Genomic DNA, 27433 nt, shown 5'->3' with positions numbered 1-27433 from the left:
TCCAGCCCCCACAGGCACACCCACCTCCCTCTGAAAGTGTCTCAGAATACCGGCTCTGCACACTCGTGGGGTCAAGCTTTGTTGTGGGGAAATACATATTCATGAGGGCTTTGAGGCGATTCATTAAAATGCGGATAGTCTCTCCTTTCAGAGTGATACACAAACCATTGCTTTATTTGCCCAACACGACGTTCTTAAGGCGATAATTATGTGAGGAATGGCTAAAGAAACATTTTAATTATTTGTTTCTGGTAATTTGTGATCATCTCATTAGAATTATAATCAGGTCACTTTTACAGGTAATTCAAAACCTCTCATTCATTCAAATGTCTGTACTTGAAAGGACTCTATATGAACACCCGGTGTCTTTTCGGAAACCCAAGTAACTTCCTCTGTTTCCTTCTGTTTTATTCCAGAAAGATTTCGTCACCGGAAGGTTTTGGGGGCCATTACCAAACCACTTGTTTTCGGTAAGAAATATAAGGTCGCCTTGCATGGAGTGAGGTTTTGCTTCGGACATGTGTGAAATGGAATTGTTTTACTCGAGGGGCGCTACATTTCAGGTGGATCTGGGCATTTGCCACAGTTCTTTATTTCCTGGGAAGCTGTGGATGTGTGATTCAGTGGTAGTCTGCGCACAGGGAGTGTGAGGCTGGGCCTTGATTCACAACCAAGGAGCCCGTGGCCACTGGGCTCTCTGCGGGGCACTAATGTTGCCTGGAATGGACCCTTCTTCCCGCCACCCCCAAGACAACAGCAACACCCTCCCCCAGGCCCCTCCTCACTATACTAGTGCTTCTGAAACCCATAGTTGTCACTGGATTCTGGCACCTCTTTGTATACCTCCTACCTTCATAACAATTTATATCAAAAATAGCTAGACAAACACTATGTACAACCTTTCACTGTCAAACTTGGGCAACCTTGCGAGTCTAACTAGAAATGCACCCCCGTGACATATCAGGACACTGAGAGGAAGAATCGAACTTGGATCAGAAAGAGCCCTTCTAAGCTGCTCAGGGATGAGGGACGGCCCGTGTTGATGTTGCCCTGCGGGTGAAGCTAGGGTGTCCTGATGCCACTGGCCTACGGTTGGCACTTGGCTTGCTCTTGTCGGTAGGACCTACAGCAGCAGATTTGCACAGGTCTTTGTAGCCCAGGTGCCCCCTGAGTGCCTGGCACAGGGGACACTTGTAGGAGATATGTTCTGACTGAAGATGAGTAGGTGCTCTTTCTCCTGGACCAAAGATCCCCAGTGGCTCCGTTGTGGGGACGCTGGTATAGGAGATGGGGTATGTTTGGAGAGCAGCGTGGAGAGAAGACTGTTGTTGGAGGTGAGGAAGCCAAGCCAGGAGTGGTCTCTGTGTCTTGTTGCCAGAGCCGGTCTGAGCTTCTGATGGATTCCGTGGGTTTTTATCCATCTATGGGAGGGAAAACTGCTGGGCTTGGATAGGGCAGTGCCCGCGGTCAGCAATCCAGAGCGTCATATTCAGGGGAGTGTAGTGGATTGGGGACTTCCAAAGGAGAGGAAGATTTGGGGTTTCCCAGTGGGGAAGCTCTGTGCCAATTCTGAGGATAAAGATCAAAACCAGCAGGGGCAGGGTTGGGACACCGGAGCATCAGTACCCAGGTCTCAAACCACTGTCTTGCCTCTGGGGTGGCAGAAGGACACAGGGACTGCTGTTTAGGGCTACAGAAAGAGCCTTCTTTTGTAAGTCAAGGCAGGTGCATTTATTTTAATTTCTAATGCAGCCTCTGTCCTAGGCATAGGTAGCCGCCCATGAGGAGCCCTGTGTTGTGCATGGGCAGCAATTCACCTCCCATCATACTGGGGGGTGTTCTTGTCACAGATGTCCTGGATGGATTCTGCGGTGGCTTTGGGGGTCGAGAGGGGGGCACATTCATAAGACATTTAAGAGTTAGAACAGTCAGCCCCTATCCAAGGAAGCAGAGGGTGAAATGTCGGAGGAACTGCTTGACTTGTAATACGTTTGGGCATAAGAATAAATGAGCATTTTTCTGAACTTGTCCTCGGTTGTTGGTCTTTAAAGTTTATGAATTCTGTGCTCTCAGTGAGGCCTTTTCCATCCTGAGGCCTTTGGATTTTAGACTCGTAAACATCTGTCAGCCTCAAATAGAGGAGGTGCGTCACCTGCCCTCAGCTGTGACAATGCTGAAGAGTTTTTGGGGAGTCTGGGAACGGAGGAGATTTCGTGTGTAACTGGCAGCAAGGATAGCTTGTAAAGAGAGAGGTTCTTATGGGGAAGGGGTCTCATAAACTGCAGTGAAATTCTGTTCTTCTGGGAGCCCCAGGTCAAAGAGCCAGTGCAGTCCATCGGTCCTCTAGGAACTGTCCACCGTGAAATTGGCTTCTTGAAGTTTATCCAAATGAAATTGGGGTTGTCGTTGCCTTCTGATGGAGCCGCAGGGCAATTCTATGTGCGCCTCTAAGATATAAGGTATTTTTTTCTCCTGAGCCCAAAAAAGACCTAGTGGGATCTTAATGTGTCCTGAAATCCTATTAGAGTATCAAAATCAGCTGCAGTAGACAAGCCGTCTCGCTCTCTTTCAATTGCACTCACCCATCTGAGGTGTAATGGGACTGCCATTTAAGTGAATGTGCTCATCACAATTCTCTACAGCTTCCCTGCAGAAAAGCATATTTCTTCTGTGAGAGAAAAGTGGCAATGAGATGGATATTTTTAAATGTCAATTATGCTAGAATGAATCTCTGTGAAGAGAGCTGCAGAGAGAAGAGACCCGTGTTTATTTATTTTTTTCTACTGCAAATGAACCCTTCTGTAACACCAGAATACTAATACCCAGAGTTTGTGCCTGACATCTCCTCACAGAATAGCTTGGTGAATATGCTTCCACTTACTGTAAAAGTTTGGGGCTGTGTTCTCTTTTTCCCCCCCGGGAGAATGAAATCCTCGGCTTCACTATCCTATGATATCAACCCTACAGGATGTGTGACTTGTAATCACAGTGGACCCTTGAATAATGTGAGGTTAGGGGTACCGACCCTCGCATAGGTGAAAATCTGCATATAACTTTTGACTCCCTAGAAACTTAACTACTAATCACCCACTGTTGACTGGAAGCCTTACTGATAACATAAACATTTGATTAATACATATTTTTATGTTATATGTGCTATGTATTGTGTTCTTATAATAAGCTAGATAAAAGATAATGTTTTTAAGAATATCATAAGGAAGAAAAACTACATTTACAGTACTGTAGTGTATTTATTTTTAAAAAAATCCACATATAAGTGGACCCGCACAGTTCAAACCCATGTTGTTCAAGGGCCAACTGGATATAAATTCAACTAGTGATTTCCTGAAGAAATGGTAGGAGAATTAATAAGCTATGTTTAAATCATGGGAAGTCTCAGAAAATCTGTGAAGTTAGAAGACATTGCATTTGTGAAAACGGTTCCCTGCTATGATGTCCACATGCTCTTGCACATAAAAGTGCTATGCAAAATCTGACCAAGAATGATTCTGAAGTATAAGATGCAAAGAAGGCAGTGAAATTCCCAGCTACTAGACCTTAAAAGAAAACACAATGCTGGAATGTTAGGGGAAGCTGGCATAAGGGTGAGGTGGTGAGATTCCTGATGGAACGTTACAGTTAAGATTGTGTGATATTTGTGTAGGGAGGATGGACAGGATAGTGAGCCTGATAACAAACTCTCACAGGCACAGGAACCCAGGAGGTGGCAGAGATATGTTATTGATCAGGTGGGAAGTGATGTAGGGCAACTGGTTGTCCACATGGGAAAAGATAAAATGAGATCCCTACCTCACATCATACACACAAGTAGATGCCAACAGAATTAACGACAATGAAGGGCAAGATATTAAAATGTAGAGAAGAGATTTTCTGTATACCCTTGAGGTAGGACAAGATAAGACAAACACATAGCCACGGAAAAGACTGATTAATTAAACACCAATATTAGCAACTTCTTTAAGAGCAGAGACACTATATAAAGTTTAAAGCAAATTACTACCTAGAATACATATCTGAGATGCATTTACTGTAAGGGATTAGCATTCTGTCTGTATAAGGAACTCTTTCAAATCAATTAGGAAAAAGACAACGTAATTGAAAAAAACGAGCAAATAATATGAAGAAGAAGGAAGTGGGGATGATAATGTTGGGGAAGCCTGAAGGGTGTATTCATGGATGTTTGTTAACGTTACTCTCTACACTTAGTCCTGCACCTTTGAGAAAGTTGATAAAAGAAGAGGGTCTATGCCACACCTCGCTGTATGCCCACACAAACCTCTCTGCTCTTGTATTATGTGTCCCCCTGGCAGGGTGATCTTGCTCCTACTTACTAGCTAATCCTCTAACTCAACTGGAACTCCTGGCTTCCGAGGCTCACCTTTTTGTAAGTGGTTCTGCATTCGTCTCATCGAATGCAGAAATGGTTAGCACTTCTTTTTTTCTTCTTCCCAGCTTTATTGAGGTATAACTGGTAAACAAACAAACAAAAAACTGCACATCATTGTATATAGTTTGGTGAGTTTGGACATACGCATACACTCATGTTACTATCACCACAATTCAGGTAATGAACTCATCACCTCCCCAAAGTTTCCTTGTGTCCCTTTGTTTTTTGTTTTGTAGTAAGAACAGCTAACCTGAGATCTACCTTCTTAAACATTTTTTTGAAGTACACAGTACCTTACTGTTAACTGTGGGCGTTATGGTTCCTAGCGGTTCTCTAGAACTTAGTCGTCTTGCATAATTGAGACTTTCCACCTATTCAGCAGCTCCCCATTTCCCCCTCCCCTCAGCCCCTGGCAACCACCACTCTACTGTCTACTTCTGTGCCTTTGAGGACTTTAGATATGAGAGGAATCATGCAGCATTTGTCCTTCTGTGACTGCCTTACTTCACTTGGCATAATGTCTTCCATGTCCATCTGTGGTGTTGCAAATGGCAGGATTTCCTTCATTTTAAAGGCTGAATACTATTTCCTTATACATATATACCTCATTTTCTGGATCAGTTCATCTGTTGATGGACATTTGGGTTGTTTCTATATCTTGGATGAACAAGCCAGGCTTTTGCACACTGCTCTGACCTGTTGTTTCCACAGCAGTGTCTCCATGGGTCCTTTTTTTGGCTCTGTGTAGCCGATTTCTCTTCTGTGTGCTTCTCCCCATCTGGACAGACAAGGCTCATGGGCCACCCTCTTTGGGGCCTTGGTTGGACCTTTAAGCCCCATGTGAGCCTGCTCGATGCTTTCCTGCCTCGCTGCTGATCTCTCTGTGGACCTGCAAGCCCACTTGTTCTGCATCCATCACAATGTCCAGCCCAGTGCCTTGTGGATAGTAGATGTTCCGGAAGGCTGTGATCATCATGTAGCTCTGGTTTCTTAAACTTCCAGAAGCTCGTTGTCCTTATCTGTAAATGGGAACTCATGGTTTTTGGGGGTGGTTGTGAGGATGAACCACATCATGGATGGAGAGTATGTGACATGTAATAATAGCTCCCCAATATTATTGGTGTCCTTCCCCGGAGAGGCACAGGGAGGTGGAGCTGGCCATTATGATTTGCTTTCAGCCTTGGTATGTGTGTCTTCAAATACTTGAAAGTGCCTGCTCCGACACCTGACTTTTTTTTTTTTAAGTTGCACGTTAAGAGAGAAAAAATTTCATCAACACCTTTTTTAAAAGATGAAAAATGTGTTAAGAAAATAGCACGATGAGCTGCTTCTAGGTTGAGCCCAACATAATTAGTGTGATTAAGTTGAAGGAAGGTACCCGTTACTGTATGTAACTTGTTATTAATGATATTCAAATCTAATTAATCAGACCCAGTTCTAATTAATTACATGAGCGTGTAAGCTGGCATTCTCAAACTGTGTTCTCTGGAGTCCCATGAGATGTTCCTGAAAATAGTAATCCGCATTCAGAACAGGCTGGGGATGCACTGTGCATACTGCCCCCTCTTGGAGAGTCCCAAAGCGCCATAGTAAAGGTGTTTTGAAGTCCTGAAAGAAAATAACTTACTTAATTCTGTTTAACTCATCATTTTCCAAATTGACTTGGACCACATGTGCTTCTAGATACACCAGGGAATGCTAAAATGAGAACAATTTTTATACTGTAGCTTGTGCTTGGACTGGTTGACAAACAACATCTATGTTTATGGAACCATTCCTTAAGTCTTCCAGAGGAACCCTGCGGGGGTCTCCTCTATTGTGGCAGAGCACGAGTTTTGCTTTCATGGAATCTGGAGCCGCCACAGATTCATCTCCTTTCTTGAACAAATCACTTAATGTCCTTGGGTCAGTCTGCAGGGAAAATGGTGGTGGCTCATCGGCCCTTCATAGTGGCTGTCAAGGTGAAAGCACTTAGAAGTTCCTGGCTCAGCTCCTGGGCTGTGGAAGGGGTCCTGTGGTTGTTACCAGCCATGGCAGAGACCCTTATTTACAAGGAAGGCCATGTCATTGACCGGATCCTGGCCTCAGGGGTCAAGGAGGGAGCACCACCCACCTCCTGGCAAGGTCTTTCTAGGAGGTGTGAAAGCGTTGACTTTCACACATCCCTACCTGCCCCGTGTGGTTGAAAATCTGTGTATAACTTTCGACTCCCCCAAAACTTAACTACTAATAGCCTCCTGTTGACTAGAAGCCTTACCAGTAACATAAATAGTTGATTAACACATATTCTGTATGTTCTAGGTATTACATACTGTGTTCTTACAGTAAAGTAATCTAGAGAAAAGAAGAGGTTATTAAAAAGGCCTAAAGAAGAGAAAGTACGTTTATAGTACTGTACTGTGTTTATTGAAAAAAATCTGTGTATAATGGACCCATTCAGTTCAAACCCATGTTGTTCAAGGGCCAGCTGCAGTTGGACTAGCTTGACGGAGGAACCAGAGGATGAGGTCGCAGAGGTCAGGCTGTCCTGTGCAGTTGGCCACAGAGAATCCTGACAGGGCTTCAGCAGAGGGCTGACGCATAGGTGTCTGTGGAAGGCAGGTGGGAGGGCAAAGGCCCAGGCGTTGGAGGCTCCTCATACGGTTCCTGGGGAGAGACGACTTGTCCTGAGTAAAAGGCTGATAGGGTTGGCGGACAAGCTGCCAGAGCCATGTGGAGGGAGCAGGAGATGGGAGCTCAGAGGGAGAGAAGACCCTGTTTGAGGTGGAAAAAGAATGGTCCAATTCCTACTTCGTGAAGGGCCACGGAGCTTTTGAGGGGCTGGAGGGTGAGGCTGAGGGGTCCGTCCCTTAGCCAGGCTGGCTGAGGCCACGGGTGGGGGTGATCTCCGTGAGGAGTGGAGGCCTGCACAGGGGAGCCTGAGGAGAATGGCGGCAAAGTGGGCGGGAACCAGGAGGGAAGGGGGCTGAGGATTTTCAGTGACCAGGTGGGAGTCGCTGGAAGACCGTAAAGGATTTTTTTTAAAAGGCAGAGAAAGTGGCTGTGGGATTTTTCTTTTGTACGAACACTGACTAAGAAGGGGAGAAGAGAAAGGGGTGGGCACAAAAGGGAACAAGGTATTTTTCTGTGGAGGTGGAAAATTGATTGTTGAATGTAGTTCACGGATGAGGAGAGAACAGACAGACATGTAACAGATGCAGCGAGGAGGGAAAATGGAGCCTGGGTGCCAATGAAGAGAGCTGCGTGTTTTCTGGAGGGAGCGATGGAGGAGAAGGCTCCCTCTGGCCGTGACCCCTGTTGTCTCTGGGAGGCGGGAGTCAAGTCTGTGAAGAGCAGAAAGGAGTCACCACGATGGATGTACGTTCCGCACCTGCATTCATCTTTTGAACAAATGTCTCCAGTAGTGGCAAGTGTACTTTAGGAGGGTGGATTTGACTCACCCAGGTTCTGAAAGTAGCTCCCAAAGACAACCGACCTCCACCACCATTTTGAGCCCTGAAAACGTGGAATGTCTGTGTGGCCTCCCCAGGCCCTGCCTGAGGAAAACGACACTCATCGGGGTGTTTGTCTGGCTTTTTTGTCTATACTCAGTCTTGACAGTCTTGACTCGAGTCCTATAGCAAAGTGGGGACGTCGTGTGACAGGAGTGCTGGGATGTTGTTCCAGGCAGAGAGACTTGTCAGTTGCCAAGGAAAATTAGCTCCTGCATGCGACAAAGTGAGATTTCACATCAGAAAATCCATCAGCTTCGGGGAGCGATTAGCTTAGAGATAAATCATAGCTTCCTTCCCTTCCCCAGGCCTCTGTGGGGGTGGGGTGGGGTGCAAGCTGGAGTTCACACCACCCTAGCTGTGCCCACATTCATTGCTCTGTGGGCAACTTAATGAAACCAAGGATTCCTTCAGCCTCTGAAAGTACATGGTTGCCTGTTTTCTCTGTGAGGTGCTGTATTGGCACCGGGCAGCTGCCTGGGTGGAAGGTACCTTGCAGATGATTTCACTTCTTCTGTCAGCACACTCCTTCCCCATATACCTCAGATCCAGAGGCAACAGGAGTGTTCTGTGATTGAACACAGAGGTGTGCCAGACATAGGTAGAATCAGTTTTCATCAGAGCTCCTTAAACCATGTAAGTGGATGTGGTGATTTCTGTCTTACAGAGAAGATAGGCTTCTGGGCACAGTGTCGTGGGGAGGGCTGGTGGGGGAGTGTAATGGGCAGAGAGCTCAGTTTTGCCAGAAGAAAGTGTTCTGGGGATGGATGGTAGTGCTGGGCGCACAACAGTGCGAATGTGCTTAATGCCACTGAACCATACACCTAAAAACGGGCTAGATGGTAAATTTGCTGTTCTTTTTATTTTACCACATTTAAAAAAACAGAAGGAACACAGCACCGTATTCTTGAATGTTATTATTAAAAGCACAGGGCTGGTCACAGAAACTCTTAACACATGTAGGTTCTACCTACAGTTATTCTTCACACCCCTGAGTTTCTATCTTTCCGTTGTTCTGGGACTTGGTTTCCAGTCTCTCCTCTCTGCTGTTACTCTGCTCCAAATGTCCTCAAGACCGTGTCTCTGTCCTTCTCCGCTGGTCTGGTCTAGGTGGGAAGCTGTTCTCTATGATGCTTTTATCAGGATGGAGTGTGTGTGAGTATGTGTGTGAGAGAGTGTGAGTGAGTGTATATGAGTCTTTGTGTGCGTGTGCGTGTGTGTTTATGTGAGTGAGTCTCTGTGTGTGTATGTCTGTGTGTGTATGTGAGTGAGTCTAAAAGTGTGTGTGTGTATGAGTCTGATTATGTGTCTGTGTCTGAGTGTATTTGAGTGAGTGTGAGTCTCTGAGTGCGTGAGTCTGTGAGTGTGAGTCTGTGTGTGTGTATGTATGTGAGTGTGAGTCTCTGTGTATAAGTCTGTGTGAGTATGTGTGTGTATGAGTGAGTCTCTCTCTTTGTGAGTGTGTATGAGTCCAGGTATGTGTCTGAGTGTACATGAGTGTGAGTCTCTGTGTGAGTGTGTATGAGTCTGTGAGTGTGAGTGTGTGTGCATGTATGTGAATGTGAGTCTCTGGGTGTGTGTGTGTGTGTGTGTAGGGGAAGCAGGCTGGAGCCTCCTTCCAGGTGCTGGCTATCAGAAGTGAGCCTAGCCTGGGTGCCCTCCCCAGGTGGCCTTACCTCTGTGGCATCATAGAGGAATCAGGAAGCCTGACTCACAGAAATGAGGGCAGTGTTTATAGTGCCTTGACAACAGGCATTAGTGGCTCAGAATGGAATCTGAAGGAAAACTTTAAAAGATGAGCCCCTGCCCATTAATACGGTGGCTTCTCTAGTCTCATCTGAACTGCATTCCTCTTCCTTGCCTATAACGGTCCACACCCCACAATGACCACTTGGACTTCCTAACAAAGTTGACTGAAAGTGGGAGGAGGCTCTGGAGACTCACCTTTTCAGAGCATCTGTTGTTAATTGCATAGTGTGCAGGACCAACCAGCAATATCGACCATATTATTTTTTTTCAAATAAGTTTTTTAACTTGGAGTTAAATGAACAGAAAGTATAAAAATCCTAAGTGTTTATTGCCATGAATTTTCTCAAAGTGAATACATCTGTGAAACTGTCACCCCACGAAGAAAGGAAGCATCTCTAGAACCCAAGAATCCCCCCTCACCTTCTCTCCCAGCCACATCCTTCCTTCCTTACTCAAAAGTAACTGGAATCTTACCACCAAATACTATTTTTGTTAATTCTTGAATTTTTTAATAAATGAATTTCTACAGCTTGTACTCTTGTCGTAGCTTCTTTTACTCAATGAGAATCATTCGTGGTGTGGAGTGGGCAGTGGTTGATTGGTCTTCATTGTCATGCAGTTGTATAGTGTGTAAATATACTAGAATTTACCCATTCTACTTTTGATGGAAATGTGGATTTTTCCAGTTTTTGGTCATTATTGCTGCCGGGAACATTGATCCAGTGCACACGGTGCACACGTAATTGCATTTCTATTGATTTCCTTAGGGATGGAGTTGGTGGACCAGAGGGCATGAGTATGTTTATATTTTAGTGACCATTACCGATCAATTTTCTGAAGTGGTTATAACAAATTCCACCCACACATGTAAGTGTAAGAGTTTTAGTTGTCCCACACCCCCATGTGTTGCCATTTTGATGTTGATTCTGATGGATATAGAGTGGGATCCTGTGGTTCTAATTTGCATTTCACTGAAAACTAATGATGCGGAGTCTTTTTTTAAAAAAATATTTTCATTCTCCTTTTGGGTATCTTCTTTTGTCAAGTTCCTGTGTGAGTCTTTTGCTCATTTTTCTGTTGGGTTTTCTTTCTCTTTTTGCTTTGTAGGATTTCTTTACATGCTCAGTGACTGATAACTTTGTTTGAGGCCAGCATTCCATATATTTTCTTAGTCTTCCTTTCTCACTTTAGTGGTATCTTTTGGTGAAGAGAAGCCTAGTTTATGAATTATTTCCTTTGAGATAATTGCTTCTTGTGCCCCGTTTAGGAAGTTTATGCATACCCAAGAATATGAAAACATTCTCCTTCTCCTTCTGGAAGCTTTAATGTTTGAACTTTCACTTTTAGATCTACAGTCCACTTGGAGTTGATTTTTTTTTATATGGTGTGAGGTAGACATCAAGATTTATTTTCCTTCCAGTGGAATAAAGGTCTGATTCCATTTTTTGGTGTTTGCTGGCTGCTTTCAAACCCTGCCTCCTGCTTTTCCTTCTGCCCCACATCTGGGAGAGCTGATAAGAAAGCTTGCATATAACCTTGAGTGGTGGTGGTGGGAAGTTTAAACATCATCCTCAGCCTCTGCATGCACATTCCTCTGTGGTCTCATATCCTAACCATCATGGCCACTAAGGGCATTTTTGGACTGGCTTTTGTGCCTGCCATGTTCTCCCCAGGAAGACCCATATGTGAGTAATTAATCTCTTCATACCCTCTTGATAACTGGTGCATTTACCAGTCTCAACATCCAAACCAATTTTGTGTGGGGAGGTAGATCCCATCATCCGTGGCATGACCACAACATACCACAATGTTCAAAATTACTGTATGTGTGTGACTCTGTTCAATTCTGCAGGTTTGTTGGTCTATCCTTGTACCAGTACCACTAATACCATAATATCTTAATTACTGTGATTTTATAATAAGTATTTACTTCTGCTCATTTTAAGTCCTTCAGTTTTATTCTTCAAGATTATCTTGCTGTTTTTGGCCCTTTGTGTTCCCATATAAAATTTAGAATCATTCCATCAATTTCTGTACAGACGCTTGCTCATAAAATCCTACTGACATTTTGATGTGAGTCCTTTGAATTATAGATTCATTAAGAGGGAGTTGATATCCTTATAATATTGTCTTCCAATCTATGAACCTGTCATTTATTTCTCTTTGAGTTTAAGTTTTCCTGATACATTTTGTAGTTTTGTATATACCACATCTTCTGTTACATTTCTTCCAAGGTATTTGGGTACTGTTTTGTTTGCTGTTGTTATTGCTGTCATAAGTGGTTGGTTTTTTTTTTTAATTCTGTATTATAATTGCTTTTCACGGGTATTTATAAATGCGATTTTTTTAGAGGGTTTATTTATTTATTTATTTGACAGAGAGACAGTGAGAGAGGGAACCACAAGCAGGGGCAGTGGGAGAGGGAGAAGCAGGCTTCCTGCTGAGCAGGGAGCCCGACGCAGGGCTCGATCCCAGGACCCTGGGATCATGACCTGAGCCAAAGGCAGACGCTTAACAACTGAGCCACCCAGGTGCCCCTAAATGTGATTGTTTCTTATATGTTTCCCTTGTATTTAGCAACTTTGTTAAATTCATTTATTACTTGTAATAATTTATTTGTAAGTTCTTTTAGATTTTCTACATGTATAATCATGTTGCCTATGAATAATGAGAGTTTTTTTTTTTTTTTGCACTGATTGCAAGCCCCAGTTCAATAATTCCCCTCTTGGGGGGAAAATCTTTCAGTATTTCACTTTGAATTAAGCTGGTTGCTTTCATTTTTTGGGGGGGGGGAATAGTATTTATAAGAGTAAGAAAGTTCCCTTTTATTTCTAGTTTGCTACAGATTTATCATGAATGGGGTTTGAATTTTATCAAATACTTTTTCTGCATCTAATAAAATAATCTTTGAATATTTTCCCTTTAATTAATTTGAATTATCTGATTGATTTTTGAATATTAAACCAACCTTGCATTTCTGGACTAAATCCAACTGATTTCTGATGTGATATAATTTTTATGTATAACTTCTTTTGATTTAATAATTTTTAATAGTTTTTTTGCAACTGTGTTTAACAGTGATTTACCTGTAATTTTATTTTCCTCTAATGTCAAGGTCAGGTTTTGGTATCAAGATAATGATGACTTTATGAAGTGAGTTGGGCGGTATTTCCTCTTTTTATGTTCCCTGGAAGATTTGGGGCAATATTGGTGTTTTCCTTCTTTTTTTTTTTTTTAAAGATTTTTTAATTTATTCATTTGAGAGAGAGCGCTCAAGAGCACAAGCAGGGGAAAAGGTCAGAGGGAGAGGGAGAAGCAGACTTCCCTCCGAGCAGGGAGACGCACATTGGCTCTGATCCCAGGACTGTGATATCATCAGCTGAGCTGAAGGCAGACACCCAAATGACTGAGCCACCCAGGGGCCTCCTTTTATCTTTTCCTTCCTTCCTCCCTCCCTTCCTTCCTTTAATGTTTGGAATAGTTCAGTTGGGAAGCCACTGGGGTTGGAAATTATTTCAGAAGTTTAATTACAGATTCAATTTCTTTGGTAGATACAGGACCATTTGGATTTTTTTTTTCTTCTAGTGTCAGTTTTGCTAAGTTGTGTTTCAGGGAGCTGTGCATTTCGTAAACATTGTCACAATTATTTGTGTTATTTATAATGTCCTTCGTTGTCTTTTATAAGTGCTATCTACCTTTTCATTTCTAATGTTGTAATTTTGCATGCTTCCTCTTCCTACTTCTCACTTCCACTTTTATCAGTCTCACTAGGGATTCATAAATTTAATATTCCCGTGGGGGTGCCTGGGTGGCTCAGTTGGTTGAGTGCCCAACTCTTGGTCTCGGCTCAGGTCTTGATCTCAGGGTCATGAGATCGAGCCCTGCCTCAGTGAGGAGACTGCTTGAGATTCTCTTTCTCCCTCTCCCTCTGTCCCTCCCACTAAAGAGTGAGCTTGCTCTCTTTTTCTCAAATAAATCTTTTTTTTTAAAGAAAGTAAGTGGGTATCTAGATTATTTATTTTTGCAGCCTTTTTCATTTTCTAATAAAGGATGTGAAAGTTATAAATTTCCCTGTATACCTGCTTTAGCTGTAATCTACTACTTTTAATTATTATGGTTAAAAAACACATAACAAAGAATTTGTCATTTTTAAGTGTGTAGTTCAGTAGTGTTAACTATATTCACATTGTTGTGAAACATATCCCTGAGGACTTTTTTTATCCCTCAAATCTGAAATTTTACACCCATTAAACAGTAACTTCTCTTTTCCCCCCGTCCCTAGCCCCTGGCATCTCCCATTCTACTTTCTGTCTCTATGAATTTTACTATTCTAGGTGGCTGATATAAGTAGGAATCCTACAGTATTTGTCTTTATGACTGGCTTTTTTTAGCTTAGCATAATGTCTTCACATTTCATACATACTGTACCATATGTCAGAATTTCCTTCCACTTTAAGGCTGAATAATATTCCATTGTATGTTTATGTCGCGTTTTTTAAAAAAGATTTTATTTATTTATTTGACAGATAGAGATAGTGAGAGCAGGAATACAAGCAGGGGGAGTGGGAGAGGGAGAATCAGGCTTCTCGCCTAGCAGGGAGCCCGACATGGGACTCAATCCCAGGATCCTGGGATCATGACCTGAGCCAAAGGCAGATTCTTAACAGCTGAGCCACCCAGGTGCCCCTGTGTCACATTTTATTTATCCATTTATCCATTGATGGACATTTGGATGGCCTCCACCTTTTGGTTATTATGAAAAGTGCAGTTATGAATATGAGTATGTAACACTACTTTTTGATATGTTGTATTTTCATTAATCTGTTCAAATGTTTTTAATTTTTTTAAAGATTCTATTTATTTATTAAAGAGTGAGAGAATATGAGGCAGGGGGCTGTGAGTGGCAGAGGGAAAGGGAGAAGCAGGCTCCCCCACTGAGCCAGGAGTCTGATGTGGGGCTCAATCCCAGGACCCTGGGATCATGACCTGAGCTGAAGGCAGATGCTTAACTGGCTGAACTACCCAGGTGCCCCTAAATATTTTTAATTTTTATAACTGTTTTCTTCTTTGATATGTGAGTTATTTCAAAGTGGTTAATTTCCAAATGTCTGCATATTTTCTAAGCACATTTTTGTTGTTTATTTCTTGCTTATATATACTGTAGTTGGAAACAAATCCTTTATGATTTTTAACATTTAAAAATTTGCTTAGACTCAGATTTGCTCACCATATGATTAATTTTGATAAAATTTTCTCTGTGCACTTGTGTGTAGTTTCTTGGTACAGTAATTTACATGTATCAACAAGGAAAATTTTGGTAATTATGGTGTTCATGTCTATTTCCTTTCTGACTCTTTTCTGCTTGTGATATCATTTACTGAGAGAAGTGTGTTAAAGTATCCCACTGTGATTTTAGATTTGTCTTTTTATAGTTCCGTCAATTTTCCCCTTTATATATTTTGAGAGCATATGACTAAATACATATAAATTTAGAATTTAAATTTGGAATTTATTCCTAGCAGGTTGCCCTATGTTTTATTATGAATTACTTCTTTTTTCCCCTAGAAATGCCTCTTTTCTTAAAGTCTACTTTGTCTAACTATCACTATAACTACACCAACTTTCTTGTAACATTTTTTTTACTTTAGAATAGTTTTAGATTTACAGAGAAGTTGAATAGATAGTAGAGAGAGAGTTCTCATGTATCCTATACCCTCTCTTCCCTATTGTTAACATCTTATATTAACATGGTACATGGCAAGCAATAAACCAGTGTTAATACATTATTATTAACTACAGTTTGTCCTTCATTCAGGTTTTCTTAGTTTTTACCTAACATCCTTTTTCTGTTCCAGGTGTTCCATTTAGGATACCACATTGAATTTAATCTTCATGTCTCTTTACACTTTTAGATTGTGATAGCTTCTTAGGCTTGCCTTGTTTAGGATGACTTTGACAGCTTTGAGGAGTACTAGTCAGGTATTTTATAGAATATGCTGCAATTTTGTCTGATATTTTTCTAACGGTTACATAGGAGTTATGGGCTGTTGGTCAAAAGACTGCCTAGGGAAAAGCACCCTTCTCATCATATCAAATCAAGGGTATATAACGTATCACTCTTATTAACCTTGTTCACCTGGAAGTTATGTTGCATCTCTATGAGGGGCAGTAGCTAACAAATTATATGGAATTACTGCATACAGATTTGTCTCTTCTCCCTCATTTATTGATATGCTCATTTATTTAATTTATGTCTGTATGGACTTGTGGACATTTATTTTATACTTTGGGTTGTAATCCAGTACTATGTTATTTTGTTGTTCAGATTGTTCCACCTTTCACTCTTTCCTAACATATCCAAATATCAGACTCATGTTTCTTTTCCCCCTTCTCTCCAGGAGTTTGGCTCCTCAGGTCCTCGTTGCATTAGTAGCCCTAAACAACAACGTCTTGTGTCCCCAACCTCGTAAGACTGCCCAAAGTTCTATTTAGTCCTGTTGCTTTTTTTAATTGTTTATTTTTACTATTATTGTGATTTTTTTCATCCTGTTGCTTCTTATAACCACCACTTCCCACTTGGTTTTTAAGCCTCTTGGCTCCTACCAGTTATGAATCCACAAAAATGCCTTGGTGAGAAAAGCTGCACAAAATGCTGAGATGACTTCAGTTATATTTTCTTGCTTGTCATGGGGCACCTGGGTGGCTCATTCGGTTAGGCGGCTGACCCTTGATCTCAGCTCAGGTCTTGATCTCAGGGCTGTGAGTTCAATCCCCGCATTGGACTCCACACTGGGCATGGAGCCTACTTAAAAAAGTTTCTTTTTCTTGCTTGTCAGGATCTCAGCCCCCCAAGTCCTAGTTGTCTTGGCAGCTCTCTGATGTTTCCATAGAGATTTTTTTAAAATGTCATCAAGAGTTTCTGGTTGTTCTTGGTGAGTGGATTAGTCTGGCACAAGCTGGTGCATCATAGCCAGAAGTAAGACTGATCAGGGATGACGTTTTTTGCTTTTTCCACTAGGTCATTGTTAGTGGTTCCTCATAATATTTGAAGACCTGGTGCTTTGCTCCCAGTCATCAAATATCCTAAGTAATGCAGATTTTATATGTGATGTAGGAAAATGAATCATTCTGTACATATCCTTTATCTATACCCTTAGTCACAAGGGCTATCAAAAAGGATGTCTGCTGACTTCAAGGTAAGGGAAAAAAAATAATGATCTTGGAAGAAGATAGCCTTCATCATAAAAGTTTTCGATGAAAGGAACAGATGGGGACAGCTATGTAAAATGGGCTTTTCAGTCTTGGGGACCTAGCAACAGTGCAATTACTGATGCAGATTTTTGGTGTGATCTTAAAGAAATTAAGCCTCTCTGTATGGTTAAGAATGGATTAGTGTGAGGACATCACTTCTGAGAAGTCTGTGCCTCCCATTAGAGTATCTGGCGGTGAAAGCGTACCTTCCACTAAATTGAGTTGGATATGTAAGATCTTCCATGCGTGGTCTTGCTAAACCTTGCCTCTATCACCCCTGCACTTGGGCTGGATATTTTCCCACCCCTCCAGTTTTGTGTATCCTGTGGTTCTCACATCCAAGTACTAACCAGGCCCAACCCTGCTTAGCTTCTGAGATCAGACGAGATCAGGCGCATTCAGGGTGGTATGGCCGTAGACTATCCTGTGGTCTGAAGAGCAGCTGTCTTCCTTATTATCACCCACGATGGAACACAACCAAATCACTGAAAAAGTCCGCACAGATTGAGTTATCCACGAATTGATGCCATTTTAGTACGATCATTCAATTAGGCACAAATCCATCTCACTTTGTCACATCCAATTTAACATAGTTCAGTTTGCCCCACAAGAATGTTGGGAAGGACGTGCCATGTATCTTGCTGAAATCCGGTGCATTCTCTTTTCAGGATCTCCTTTGTGTACCTCTCTACATACCCTATCCGAGAGAGAAATGGGAGTTATTTCACAAGCAAATGGTTAGCTCTCACAATGGCTACTTTTCTTAAAGGTGATCACAAACCAACACTTTAATCAGTGCATTTTAGAACTTCGCTGTCCAATATGGCAGCCACTAGCCACATGTGGCTATTTCTATTTAATTTAAATTAATTAAAATGAAGCATCAGTTAAAATAAAACATCAGTTCCTCAACAAACTAGCCATATTTCAAGTGCTCAAAGCCTGCTATATTGGGCAGCACAGATAAAACACTTCTATCATTGCAGAAAGTTTTATTGAACAGCTGTTCTAAAATCTTGGTTCTAGAATCAGATTCAGGCCCACCAGTCTGCAGACTGCCCTGTCATCCTTTGACTGTTTTACAAACATCTCCATGGTGCTTTCCTGTAGACAGTCTCTCTCACCTGTCTTCTTTCTCACATTTCCTCCAAAATCACCATCAGAAATGACTCTGTTCCTCTGTGGCCCAGATCCATCTAGAAGGCGGGCCTTGGATAGGACCTTTTTGGCTTTCAAGGAAGTTGCATAAAAAAATGAAACTAAGTCACGTCCGATATTCAAGGATTTGTGCCTGATTTGTGTCTTGGTGGTGTTTATGTGACTGTCACTCTTGTTAAGATCTATATATTGCTTGTCCAGGATGCCTGTTTCTAATCAGAGAGAGGGGAGAGGCATGCTCTTGGAGAATCAGCCAAGTCATCTTATTGCTTAAGTAGATGCCATCGGGGCAGTTACAGTGAGTGAAGACCCTGTAAAGTGAGTGTCTAGGGTTCCTCACTTATGTTTTCTACAGCAACTTTAGTAGAAGAGATTTTCCTGTTTTAAAAGACAAAATGTCCCCAGCTGTCCTGGGGTGACAACCTCAACCACTAGTGGGTAGCGCCTCTCCTGTCCTGTGCCTGGCCGCCACCCCAGGATCTGCACTCACCAGTTTGGTTTGCTGGTGGATCGTAAGGAGGAGACGGGCGGATGGAAATATCTTAGGACCCAGATCCTGGACAGCATTGTTAGTGGTAGAGCTTATTATCATATCAGGACAAAAAACTTTCTTAGTTGAGAGAATACATTTTTTTTTTTTAAAGGAGTCATCAGGCAAGCTCAGGAAGATCCGCCCACTGTTTGGAATATTTGCTTGCTCGGTGATGTCTGCACCCAAGTAGCAGGTCGTGAGTCAGGAATGTGAGGGGACAAGGGTGTAGGAAGAACTGGAAGGAGGAGCTCTGGGCTGGGAGGCAGGGACACCCGTGGTGTGACCTTAGGTCATTGCAGTACAGAGTCTTGGTTTCCTCCCCTGCCCCTTCTACTTTCACGGAATTATTGTGACGACCAGAAGCATTTATGTGCCAGGAGCTGTGTTAGACATTTTGCACAGTATCTCTTTGATCCTCAGAGTACCGACGTAAGCTGGCGTTAGCTTCATTCTAGACAAGGCACCTGGAGCATAAAAAGCATGACTGTCGGCATGAGCGCTTAGTAAATGTTCACGCCTGTTCTTTTTTATGGGACGATCCCTTGGTTTCTGGGTCCAGACTTTTCCTCCAGTAGGATCGTAGATGGGTGGGGAAGGTCTCTTAGCCTTTAGCACCTCCTAGTGATGTGGAGATGGCAATACCAGCTTCTAACCTGAAGGTGGTGCATGAGAACGTGCTGCCAGTGGCCGTGTGCCGTACAAAGGACTGGTTGGACTATTATGATAGAAGCTTCAAGAAAAGTGTCAATGGAAAACTGGGAACCACTGAAATACATTTCAGAAAGAACAGTGACTCTGTGGTGCACACTGTAGCTAGGTAATAGGGTTGGGGGGCAGAGAGAAGTAGCTCTTCTTTCTGTCCATGGGGTACCCCCATCCCCGATGTGCTATTTGGGTTTCAGTGTCTCCTCTTACCCTCTCTGGGCTTCTCCCTCTCCTCCCTTTTCTCTTTGCCTGTTTCTCCTCGCTCTCTGTCTCTGTTTCTCTCTCCCTGCATTCCGTCTCCTAGTCTTTCTCCCACTTCCTTCACCCTTCAGACTTTAACAGGTTCCTTTCTCCAGGTTATGCTTATTAAATAAATCCAGTGGTTAATAGGCTTCTGTTTCTTTCCAAGAAGGCCAATCTAAAGGACTGTAAATTCTGACAAGAAGATGATAATGAAGCAGGCACACAGCACTTTTAAGGATGGAGGGTTGGGTCCCGGAGCAAACTGTTTCTGTGGTGTGTTTGCACAGCGTAGTGTCTTGCCTACATGCAAATGAGAAAGTTTGGAGTTTGATGCTCTGGCTCCCTGAGCTGGCGCATCTCGGTGACCGTGCTGGAAAGAGAATCAGAGCCCAGAGCAGATTCACCCAGCACTCTGTTCGATTCGGAGAAACTTCCTTTTATTTTCTCCTTGATAATTTCCCTCTTTCTTTTCTCCCTTCCTGGAACTCCCATTTAGCTGATGTTGGACCTCTTAATTTCATCCTATACGTCTTTGTCTTTTGTAGTTTTCCATATCCTTTCTGTTCTGCTTTTTGGGATAATTCTGACTTTATCTTTAAATCCCTATAATGAGATTTTTATACTTTCTTCTCCTTTTAACTTCCAAGAGGTCTTTCTGCTTTGTCATCATTTCTTTTTTGTAGCACCCCACTTTCATTTTTGGGGAGCAGTATCTTCTTATATTAATGGCATTACTATTTTGTTTTTTTTTTCTTTTGGGGGAGAGGAGAGGCAGAGGGAAAGGGAGAGGAGAATCTAAAGCAGGCTCCATATCTCAGGCAGACTCCCTGCTGAGCATGGAGCCTGACTCAAGGTTCGATCTCATGACCCTGAGCTCATGACCTGAGCCGAAATCGAGAGTCTGACGCTCAACCAACTGCGCCACCCAGGCACCCCTATTTATTTATTTTTGGCAGTTTCTGCATTGTTTCCAGCATTATCATTGTTTCATTTGGTTTTCTTGCCCTCACTTATCTGGATTTTTCTTTTCCTGTGTGAAGCCTTCCTCCCAAATCTGTGATCCTTGATCCCCGAAAGTGGATTGGGATCTCTGTTTGCACCTGTGGCTGCACATTCATCAGCCAGGGAGCATTAAAAACCCCCAGTCCTGGAGGTGTGTCCCAGGCCAGTCAGATCAATATCTCATGGAGTGGGGCCTGGCTATTGATAGATTGACAGATAGAGACATAGATTTTAGTTCACCAGTCATTCTGATGTTCAGCCAGAGCCGAGAACCACTACTTAGCTGGGTACCATTTGGGGTGGCAGTGCTGGTTCTTTCAAGAGTTGGCCTACTTACCACGTGTTGAAACCACTCTAGAGCTTTTGGGTGCTAGGGAACTCTGATCGCATTCATATGATTTTCTGTCTTTCTGCACCTTTGGCAGATTGCAGAGTGGGACCGTTGTGCTTTAAGTTTCAGGGACCAATGGGCAGGAAGGATAAGCTCCTGTGTCAAGGGGGGCGCAGGCAGTCCATCTGCCAGAGGCGTCTGTACAGCTGCAGTAGGAAATATGGGAAGGAAGCAGGTCAGTCCCTCTGTGACGAATGGGATCCAGGAGGGGCGACCTGAGGCCGATGTAACCAGTGAGCAGCCCCTGGCTGGGGGATGGACCGGGATCTGTGAGAGAAGCTTCGACAGAGGCCAGAAAGTTTGGTCTTTGGGCTCTGGTGAGGCCAATCCTCCCTCTCCTTAGCGCTGGGAGAAGAGTGGAGGCCAGGAGTGGCAGGATATAGTATATCAATGTCAATATATCTACGTCAACAGTAAAAAGAAGCCGTGGTTTGAGAGCGAAGAGACAGTGGGGAAGACTGGACAGCAGAGGAATGGTGAGACAGGTGGCCAGGGTCTGGGCCACCATACCTCACTGCCTGGGGCCTGGCCTCAGCCACACCTCCTCTTGGAGCCTTGGCTTCTTCAACTGGGAAAAGAGGATCCTGACGGCCCCTGCCTAGCAAGAGCATAAATGGGCTGCTGCGTGTTGGGGGATGGGGCTACAGAGGCTGGAGCACAAGAGGCCAATTGGGTGGGTTTTTTTTTTATCTTAGCATTTATGGTATAACCTTACCCCCATGCAGTAGAGATCAAGTTTGCTCTTGAACTTGCAGACTGGATAAGGCATGAAGGTGGCGGGGAGAAGGAATAAGCAGAAGACCAGGGCAGTCTCAAGGCCGCCCTCTTACTCACAGTGAATTGGGCAGAGAGATGCTAGGCTCTTGGGGAGAGGGCCCCAAGGCCCCTGCCTTATCCTCATCTCTCCCTTTACCCATCCTGTTCCCCTGGGGGTGGGGGTTATGTCCTTCTCTAAAGAGGAAGGTGGCCTTCTGCATTCCCTTTTGGCTCAGGACAGCTTATTTTTGGTTAAGGATATTATAGAAAGGCCAAAATTGTTTGTATTTTCTTTGTAAAACACTCGAAGATCTGCCCAACACAGATGTACGTTCTTCTTTTTTTTTTTTTAAAGATTTTTATTTATTTATTGAGAGAGAGAATGGTAGAGAGAGAGCACAAAAGGTAAGGTTAGAGGGAGAAGCCGATTCCCCGCTAAGCAGGGAGCCCGATGCGGGACTCGATCCCAGGACTCCAGGATCATGACCTGAGCCGAAGGCAGTTGCTTAACCAACTGAGCCACCCAGGCACCCAGATGTACGTTCTTTAACAAAATTGAGATGTCACAGGTAAAGCCAGGCGCTCCCTTGACCACCAACGATAGTATTCTTCTACTTCTGGAAAGAACCACTCTTAGGGGTTTAGAATGTCTCCCCCCTGGATCTGTTATTGCACACTCATGTAAGCATATATGTATTTGTACAAGCATGAGGCTTGTATTTTGTTTTTACATGAATGGAGGGTATCTCAGAGTTCATGCATTGTTCTGCTACTTGAATGTCTCACTGCACCATATTTCAGAGAACTTACATACAGCACTGCCTAGGAGAGCTACCTCCTTTAGTTTAACTGCTGTGTAGGTTTCCAGTGACTACATGTACTGCACAGTGTTGCATGAACACTCTCCTGTGATGAAAGTTTGGGTTGTTTTCTAACATTTGCTCTATAAGCGGTAATGTTCGTGGGCTCATGTTTCTCTAGAGTGCATAACAAGAAGTGGAATTGCAGGGTAATAGATACTATCAGGTTTCTTTCCAAAGGCTATAGAGTAGGTTTGTCTTTACAGTGAAATCAGCTCTTGATATTGTAATTTTGCAGATAAAATGGGAGAAAGATCACAGTATTACTTTGTCATTTCCATGATGATTTGTGAGGTTAAGAATATTTGTATTGTCCCATGGGTCAATTCCCATTTGTCATTTTTGCTCTTTGTCTCCCACTGGCTTGTCTTTTTCCTGTCAATACATAGGATGTGAGTGTTTGGGTCTGTGGTGTACAAGCAAACGTAATACATCCTATATACGAATCTTTTGTCTCGTATACTCCCGCTATTTGTTCCAGTCTGTTAATTTGTCTTCTTTGTTTTAGGTGATTTTTTTTCTCATGCAGGTTTAAAATTCTGATATAAGAAATGTATTAGTCTTGATGATTTTTCGTTATGTCTTATTTAAGAAGGCCTTCCCTGCATGGACTGTCTACTATTGTAGAGTCATCTCCTTTATACTGGGATCATGAGTCCATCTAGAATTTATTTTCATAAGGGGTGTGAGGCAGGGATGTCTTTTTTCCTAAATGGGTTGCAATGATTATAGCCCATTTCCCCCCCAATGATTTGAAATGTTACCTTTATTGTGTATTATGTCATCATAGATGTTGGGCTGTTCGAAACACTCATCGTTCCTGTTGGTTCCTTTATATAATCCTATGCCAGTAAAAAAAATCGTTATTTTATTTTTATATCTTTCATTGTTCTACAGTGTTTCTACAGTTGCTTCCTCTGCCACCTCGATTTTATTATTCTTATTGAGGTTCTGCTGGAATTGTGTAGATTTTATAAATTGATTTGGAGCAAATAAAAATATTTGTAACATTATAATAATTATATAATTATCATTATAATATATATGCATATGCTTATGTATTTATATGTCTATGCTGTATATAATTATATGTTATTATATTATCATATTTACAGTCTTATCTGTTGTCTCCATAATGTATGTTTTTCATAAAAGTTTTGTACATTTTTGTTACATTCTTTTCTTAGGTGCTTTACCTTCATTGCTCTTGCATCTGAAATCTTTTTCATTATTACGTTTTCTCAGTGGTTATTGCTAATGTTTAGGAAAGCCATTGAATTTTATATGTTGAACTTGCGCCTAGCTACCCCACTAACCTTTCTTTTTAGTTCTAGTAATTGGTCAGTTGATTCTCTTGCTTTTCTCCAAAGATAACCATATTGTCAGCAGAAAATGCCTCTTCTCAGCTTCCCACCTATTAAGACTTTTCCTTGTGTTTGTAGCTCTGTCTGGGATTATCAGTGCAAGATGGAATAGTGACAGTGATAGCAGACATCCTCATCTTGTTCCTCAGGTGGAAGGGAGTGCTTTTGTTTTTTGTCATCAAATGTTTGCTGCTATACATCCTTTATCAAGTTAAGGAAGTCTGCTTCTTCATCTGCTTCTTAAGGTGATTTTCAATCAAGAATGATTCATCAGATTTCATCAAGCTCTTTTTCTTTTCTTTTCTTTTTTTGGTCATGATCATATGGCATCATCTGGCATTGATAGATTTGGGGAGGAAGTGATGGTAGTGGTGAGAAGTTTTAGCTGACTGTCATAATACATTTTTACTGAACTAAAGATTTCCTAAATCACAGGAGAAGAGGAAAAAAACCATAATAAACAGGAATATTCATTGCCATATTTGCTTAGTTTTTGTTGTTGAGATTGGTCACATTTGTTTTCTCTTCCTTTTTTGCTGAAGTTTTTAAAATAAATTATAGCCATTATTATTTGCCCATAAAAAGTCAGTATGCACTTTAAAAGTAAGCACATCTTCCTACCTTCCATAATACCATTATCATTGCTAACAAAGTCAGCATTAATTCCTTAATACCACCTCAGACCCCATCTATATTGAACATTCAGTTATCCCCAGAATGTCTTCTAGAGCTGGTCTCTTTACCAGGACCCAGTCAAGGACCAGACAGCCCTTTGGGTTGTAAAATCTCTTAAATCTTTTCTTTTAACTAGGATGCTCCCCCCTGCTTTTTTTATTATTACTATTATTATATTTACCGATTGTAGAGACTGAACTGGACCAGTTGCTGTGTATCAATTCCCATCTTTAGCCTTTGATTGCTTTCTTGTATCATTTAACTTTCTCTCCATCTCTTGTGGTTCTTGTACACTGGAACTTAGGTTCAAAGGCTGGTTTATTAGTTGGTTTGTGCCACATAACAACAGTGACAGAATCTAACTGACATGTAACAGTGAGCATTTTCTTTATGTTCACAGGCTGTGGGGCAGCTACGGCAGGTACAGGTTAAAGATCTGCTGAGGTAGCTCTGTCTTTCATCTGCTTGTGCTGAAACCCAAGCTGGTCTGAGACAGCCTGGTTATTCTGGCCCCCAGGGGCTGCCTAGGGCATACATGGCTCATGGTGGATTCTGGGAACACAAGTGGAAAGATGAGATGGCCCTCAAGGCATAGTCTTGGAACTTGCATATTGTCACTTTGTCCACATTCCATTGGCAAGTCACATTGCCAAGCTCAATATCAATGGAGTGGGGGGTATCCTTCTGTCAGAGAGGAAGGGATAGATGTTCAGTGATAAATCTAATCTACCAAAGCATGTTTAGATTCAGATGAAAATTTCTTGGCAAGAATATTTTATAAGTGATGCCGTGTGTTTCATATTGCAACATATCACAATTCACACCTGGTATTTCACTGTCTCACGTTGCTAATTCATCTGACTAGGTATGATTAATCACTGGGTTAAGGATGGCAGCTTGGTCATCTGTTGCAAAGTTGTTTATTCCTCTTGAGACTTAAAAGTGACCTATGAATAGCTCTTTGGTACCGTATATATTGGGTGCTCAGTTAACCTTGCATTATCCATGGATGATCCTGGCCTGAATCAATTAATCCATTGGTTGCTATAAATAGGATTTCATAATTCTCTCATACCATTTGCGTTTATTACCTGGCATTCTTCTGTAAAAATAGAGATTTCTCCCATCAATTGGACCCCACCCTGTAACATAATTTCTATTGTTTTTTAAATTATTTATTTATTTTTATTTAGAGAGCACACACTACTAGTGGGGAGGGGCAGAGTGAGAGGGAGAGAGAGAATTGTAAGCAGCCTCCACGATACAGGGCTCGATCTCCCTACTCCAAGATCATAACCTGAGCCCAAACCAAGAGTTGACGCTTAACCGACTGAGCCACACAGGCACCCCTAATTTCTATTGTCAAAGCAGAATAAATGCTTGACTGTTTCCCTTTAATTATTAATTTTCAGAACAAGAGGTTGGTATAATAGCCAATTTAATGGGATGGTAGATTTTCTGAGGTTGAACCATCTTCCCTTTTATGACATAAACCATTTTTGGACATCGTGTATTAGTCTTTTAATGCTCATATTGAACATATTTGTTAAAGTTTTATTTAGAGTTTTTGTGTCTGTTCATATTGGAGACTGGATTGGTTTTCATAAAATGAGTTGATTTAGGGATGCCTGAGTGGCTCAGTCAGTTAAGCGTCTGCCTTTGGCTCAGGTCATGATCCTGGGGTCCTGGGATTGAGTCCTACATTGGGCTCCCTGCTCAGAGGGAAGTCTGCCTCTCCCTCTGCCTGCCGCTCCCCGCTGCTTGTGCTCTCTCTCTCTCTCTGACAAATAAATAAAATCTTTTAAAAAAATGAGTTGCTTTAGCTTTCTTTTTCTGGGATCTGTCTGACATGATGATCTCTTCCTTAAAAATTTATAATCTCACTTTGTAAATTTATCTGGATCTAGTGCCTTTATTAAATTACACCTGTTATTTATTTTAAAATATCTTATATGGTTATTCACATTTTATACTTACTCAGCTAGTTGTAATTTTTGTTTTAAAGAAAATCTTCCTTTTCATTCAGTTAGATTTGTAAGTTTATCAGTATAAAATTCTAAAAAGTATTTCCTTATAATTTTAAAACTTTTCTACATTTGTAATTATGGCCACCTTTTCAGTTATATTTGTTCCTTTTTTTCCTTGATCATGTTTGCTTTTGTATATATTCTTTTTATATTAAGCCAACTTTTGATGAATTTTGTCATTTAAAATTTTTTTCTTATATTTTACTAATTTCTGCTTTCTAATCTTAAATTTTCACTTTTTCTTTCTTTAAGCTTTTTTTTAATACTTTTGACCATCTTTCTACTTAAAAAAAAAGCAACTCTCTAGTAATTGTGTGTATTTCCTAATGAGTAATAATGCAGCCACATTCCTTAACTGTGAGTTCCAATTTTTTTATTCATTTCTAAAAAGGTATAATTTACCTTTTGAATAATTTTTAAACCTAAGGCATACAGTCATTGTTTTTGTTGTTCTTAACTGTCCCTGTAGCAGCCTGCATCCAAACAGGAGATAGAAATCATGCCGTAGGTTAAATAGGGTTAAATAGGGGGATCTTACTCTAAAGAATGATTAAGTCTTTTAAAAGAATAACTATGAGATATCGGAAACCCTCTATGGTACCCTAGGGATTGGGGAGAGCACCCAAAGAAGGATAAACCTGGAAGAGATTCGAGGAAGGACATGCTCTTGGTGGATTAGCCACCAGGGAGCAGGGAAGCTTGTAGGCCACCCTCGAGGTGCAGGCAGGAGCAGGTGATGGGCAGCTGGATGGTGTGGGCCCACTGTGGGAGCTCATGCTGGCAAGGGCAGAAGGCATGTGGGGCATGCAGAAGTAATGAGT

The 27433-nt window shown here is 42.0% G+C and overlaps 1 protein-coding gene across 12 annotated transcripts in view; it reads left to right on the top strand.

Annotated features, from left to right (window-relative positions):
- APBA2 (amyloid beta precursor protein binding family A member 2) overlaps nt 1-27433 on the top strand; it is a 233116-nt gene that overhangs the window by 112445 nt on the left and 93238 nt on the right. For 10 of the 12 annotated variants that reach the window (XM_073882524.1, XM_073882525.1, XM_073882527.1 and 7 more), the window contains one exon: nt 417-470. The exons of the other annotated variants lie outside the window; for them this stretch is intronic. The gene's annotated coding sequence lies outside the window, so the exon portion shown is untranslated. The remainder of the gene's footprint in view (nt 1-416; nt 471-27433) is intronic. 12 annotated transcript variants of the gene reach the window in all.

Source organism: Callorhinus ursinus, unplaced genomic scaffold, assembly GCF_003265705.2.
Source record: "Callorhinus ursinus isolate GAN/ISIS: 27379988/994484 unplaced genomic scaffold, GSC_fseal_2.0 scaffold47, whole genome shotgun sequence".
Lineage (NCBI taxonomy): Eukaryota > Metazoa > Chordata > Mammalia > Carnivora > Otariidae > Callorhinus > Callorhinus ursinus.
This window is presented reverse-complemented; position numbering and strand designations above follow the sequence as displayed.